The following is a 5,592-nucleotide window of genomic DNA, read 5'->3' on the forward strand; positions in this document are numbered from 1 at the left end:
ACCCTGATGCTGGGAGGGATTGGGGGTAGGAGGAGAAGGGGAAAACAGAGGATGAGATGGCTGGATGGCGTCACCGACTCTATGGACATGAGTTTGGGTGAACTCTGGGAGTTGGTGATGGACAGGGAGGCCTCGTGTGCTGCAATTCATGGGGTCGCAAAGAGTCAGATACGACTGAGTGACTGAACTGAACTGCACTGAACTGAACAATCAATCTGATCTTCAACTGTTCCAGCTATGAAATAAAGAGAATAATACTAGCTAAAATGAATTGACTTATATGGGAATTTTAAAATGTTATATAGTTATACTATTAGCATAAAATATGCTCTCTCTCTCTCTACCTATATATACATATATATATATATATATATATATATATATATATATGTGTGTGTGTGTGTGTGTGTGTGTGTGTATAGAAACTGAGAGGGACAGAGAAAATTCTAGAATAAAACTGTGTATTCGCAATTTGACTCAACATAATTCTAGATATAATTTTGTTGTTTAAATCATTGTTTAGGATAAATAGCACCTATATAGCTTTAAAGTATTTAAAGTAGCAAAATTATACCTAGAAGAGCTATTATACAATATTAATATTATCCTGTGTCTTACAGTGGCTTTGTACATAAGACTTTGTCTCTTCCTGCCTTCCTACTCTACTGGGCTCAATCAATCTGCTAGACACATTCTGGAAACAAGAGCACTTGTGTTTCAACTTTGCTTTTTAGTCTGCTACCTATACAAATGAAAAGTAGTATATTTCAAGACCAATCCAATGTTTCATTAGAACAACTTGGAAAATTTTGCATCTACAGCAATTCCTTGCATATACTTAGCCTGCAAGAGTTATATATAGCAAGTCGGTAATACAAAATTCTTCTTCAGAATTACAGCAAGTAAGATTTGATTTTTAAAAGTTAAGATTCAGTCATGATGTAAGTTATTCAAGGTGACCCAGTAGGCTAGACTTGAGAACAAAAATTCAGAACTCTAATTTCCTATCCTGGGTCCTTCCAATTGTCTAGGCACCCTCCTTAACACAATCAGGTTTCACCTACAAGAATACTGGTTAATATCTCTGGGTGCTAAAGTGGAATTGGAGGCTTGAAAATGGAAATTGGTTACTTAATTCACTCAATCAATATCTCTGTTGATAAAGCATCTGCCAATGTAAGTATCAGGGATCCAGCTGAGTACTGGTGCATAGCTTCTCAGTCATTGTCTCAGGATGTCCTTGTGACATTAGGGAAAAGATCAGATTTTCAATCAGGCTTCAGCTGTGCTGCCCTTTTTTTAGCACACATTAAAATGCACTTAGCGTGATCTCCCTCCAAGGGACAAAGAGGTAAAAGCATTCTTGAAAGAATATTGAGAGGTTCAGGGACCATTCTGAAGAATAAATTTGAACAAATAAGTACTGAATGCTTATAATAGGTTCTCAGAATGTTCACACATTCAGCATGGGCTTTGAAACACATCTTGAAACATATGGGTGGTGTGTATACATTGTTGAGTATGCATGTTTGCTGAGAAGGAAAAATCTGTGCATGAAAATACCCTATAAGTTGCTAAAATGAATCATGGACTACATGTGATTTCTGTGCTCAGTCTCATCCGACTCGTGCGACCCCATGGACTGTAGCCTGCCAGGCTCCTCTGTCCATGGGATTCTCCAGGCAAGAACACTGGAATGAGTTGGCATGCCCTCCTCCATGGGATCTTCCCAGGCCAACGATCAAACCCAGGTCTCCTGCACTGCAGGGGGATTCTTTACTGTCTGAGCCACCAGAGATTAGGCTGTGAGAAAAATCTGTGTGGAAAGGAGCCATGTCTTACATCTCTGAATCACTATGATTTAGCATAGGGCCTGGCACAGAGTAATTACTTGTTAAATGTTCATTGGATGAATGAATGAATGCACAAATGAATCACAAACATATATATTACATTATATACATGTATGTTAGATACACAAACACATACCATTGTTAATAACATAAAACATTGAAGATCCTTCACAATTTATCTTCCTCCTTCCATTATTTCAACTTTCCATGCATACTCTGTTTAGCTACAGTAAATAATGTGTCCTTTTCCTGAGACATACCATCTATTTGGATACATTTTCCTGATGTTTTGTTCATAATATTTTCCCTGGATAGAATTCCCTTCTTACTGTTCTTTGCTCAGTATTATGTGGCATTATCATGACCAACTGCTATATTACTACCAGTCAGTGCTCTGAAATTTCTCCAAACTTACAGTATGGCCCTTATCACATTGCAATATAAATATAAATTATTTATTTTTATAACTCTGAAAAATGATATTATACATAGAATATACATTGCTAAGCTGCAAAAAAACAGAAATCTTTCTTTGATGACTCAAAAGGCTTCATAATCACAGGACAATGTAAAAACTCATATTCTGGGGATAGTGGTATTGTTGCTAAAACCTCACATTCTAAAGCCATTGAGAACTGAATGGAAAATCCCAACCCCATCAGTTATTAACACAGACTGTGGGAAATTCACTCTAGTTTACCATCTTTCCATCCATAAAAAGGGGATTCAATCAAAGTTCCACTATAAATGGCTGCTATGAAGATCCAAGAAAACAATCTCTGTTGTGTTGGCACATAGTGGGCACCCAGTAGGTATTATTATTATTATTATTAAGTTTTCATGCTCCAAGTGCTGAAAAGTTGAGTAGCTGTGGTATCAAATATCTGATCAATGAAAGTTTACATTACAGATTTTTATGCTGGGAAGAGACATTGGTCAAGGTCACCTGCTCTCATTTTCAGTCTGATCTAAAATTCTGTCTGTATGCAGAGGCTTATGAGAGGTCACCATGAGCTGGTACCATGGGAATGCCTGTAGGAATTCAGAAAAATTCCTATCAGGAACTCAGTCTCCTCCTGACAGATATAAAATTCAGATGAGATTACTACTGGAATGAATATCAGCTAGGTCACCACCAGAATTAGGTAACACTCTGCAGTCTTAACTTTTAACTCAGCCCAATGGGGCTGGAAGCCACAGTTTCCCATATACTGTTTGGACTAGACATATAGAAAAATAAAGAGCAATTTTTAAGCTGCTTCAATAAATTCATGGTTGAGAAACTTTGGGTTGAGCCAGCTGATTGAGAGCTTACCAGAAAGGGTTAATTGGGCTGTCATCAGGTTTGTAAGTCAGTGAGATATTGTCACTGGCCATGTACAAATAGCAATTTATTTGTAAATGAGCCAGTTGACCATAAATTTTAAAAAGAAAAGTAGTTTTAGGAAGAGGTGGAGAAAAGGGAACCCTTGTACACTGTTGGTGGGAATATAAATTGGTACAACTACTATGGAAAACAAGATGGAGCTTCCTTGAAAACCTAAAAATAAAACTACCAAAAGATGTAGCAATTCCATTTGTGATTACTCTGAAAAAAAATGAAAACACTAGTTTGAAAAGATACATGCAACCTAAAGTTCATAGTAGCATTATTTATAATAATCAAGATATGGAAGCAACTCAAGTTTCCACCAACAGGCAAATGGATAAAGAAGATGTGTATGTGTATATGTATGCATATGAAGGTAAAAGAGGAGAGTGAAAAAGTTGGCTTAAAACTCACCATTCAAAAAACTAAGATCATGGCATCTGGTCCCATCACTTCATGGCAAACAGATGGGGAAACAATGGAAACAGTGACACACTTTATTTTCTTGGGCTCCAAAATTACTTCAGATGGGTGACTGCAGCCATGAAATTAAAAGACTTGCTCCTTGGCAGAAAAGCTATGACCAACCTAGACAGTGTATTAAAAAGCAGAGATATGCTTTTCCAACAAAGGTCTGTCTAGTCAAAGCTATGGTTTTTCCAGTAGGACCATAAAGAAGGCTGGGCACCATAGAATTGATGCTTTCAAACCATGGTGCTGGAGAAGACTCTTGAGAGTCCCTTGGACTGCAAAGAGATCAAACCAGTCAATCCTAAAGGAAATCAACCCTGAATATTCATTGGAAGGACTGATGCTGAAGCTGAAGCTCCAATACTTTGGCCACCTGCGAAGAGCCAACCCTGATGCTGAGAAAGACTGAGGGCAGGAGGAGAAGGGAGTGACAAAGGATGAGATGGTTGGATGCCATCAACGACTTAATGGACACGAAGTTGAGCAAACTCCGGGAGATGGAGAAGGACAGGGAAGACTGGCGATCTGCAGTCACAAAGAGCCAGACATGACTTAGCGATTTAAAAATAAAAACACACATGTATACCTGTGGCAGATTCATTTTGATATATGGCAAAACCAATACAATATTGTAAAGTTAAATAAAATAAAATTTAAAAGAAAATAAAAAAATAAAATAAAAATGAAAACAATATGTGTGCATGTATACTATGTATAGTATACACAGACACACACACACAAAATTGAATAGTACTCAGCCATAAAGTGGAGAAGGAAATGGCAATATAGTCCAGTATTCTTGCCTGGAAAATTCCATGAGCATAAGAGCCTGGTGGGCTATGGCATTACAAAAAGTCAAATACGACTGAGCAACTGAGCACGCATGGATGTACAACCATAAAAAAAGAATAAAATTTTACCATTTGCAGCAATGTGGTTGGACCTAGAGAATATTGTGCTTAGTGAAATTAATTCAGACAGAAAAAAATACTATATAATATCACTTATATGTGGAATGCAAGAAAAACAATGAATATATGTATACAAAACAGAAACAGATTGAGATATAGAAAATATTTCCATTTTCTACTTTATTTCAGTCACAAATCACCATTACAATTTTTCACTTAGGTGAGTAACTTGCTCATTCTGTTTCTTCCACTGCACTGTAAGTGCCAAGAGGTCCAATGACCATGTATATTTTGTTTACTGCTCTATCCTTAGAACTTACCTCAAATTCTGGCACAGACTAGGCAAATAGTTTGCAAATACACTGATCCATTATTATCCCAGTTGGCAGGTTTAGACATGACTTTATGCCCTCTTGCTAATCTTGATCTTCACACTAAGGTTAACTTGCACAAACTTTATATCAGCTTAGAAATCACAATCTTAAATGTTTAGAGAGCAAGTTGTAGAAATAAATGAAGTAGCCTTATTGTAAAATCAACTGAGAGTAGTTAGGATTGTAGAGAAATAGTGTATGCAGTGTCTAAAGAGAATAAAAAATATTGTACTGGTCAAACGAAACATAATCAGTATGATAACAGTTCGTGACCAAACTTCAGGTTCAATGAAGACATGCTGCCACTTAATACTGGAAAATTTCTATCATTTCCTGATATCAACTGTCATATAGAAACAGGCAATTAGCCAAGGAGAACTATTTGTTACAAGGAGTTCTCAGATATACCTGTCAAAGTGTATTCATTTATTCCATCACCAGAGAATAAGTGTAGGTGAAGACCTTTGAGTGGGTTCTAATAAATGGAGAGACTAAAATTGAATAAAGTAGCAATAGGATGTCTGCCACTAGTTGATCAATTTTTTTCCCCTGAGTAATTTTCCTTTAGAATTGTAATGATCTATGAAATTGAGTCACTTCAAAGTAAATAAACC

Source organism: Bos taurus, chromosome X, assembly GCF_002263795.3.
Source record: "Bos taurus isolate L1 Dominette 01449 registration number 42190680 breed Hereford chromosome X, ARS-UCD2.0, whole genome shotgun sequence".
In the NCBI taxonomy this organism is placed as follows: Eukaryota; Metazoa; Chordata; class Mammalia; order Artiodactyla; family Bovidae; genus Bos; species Bos taurus.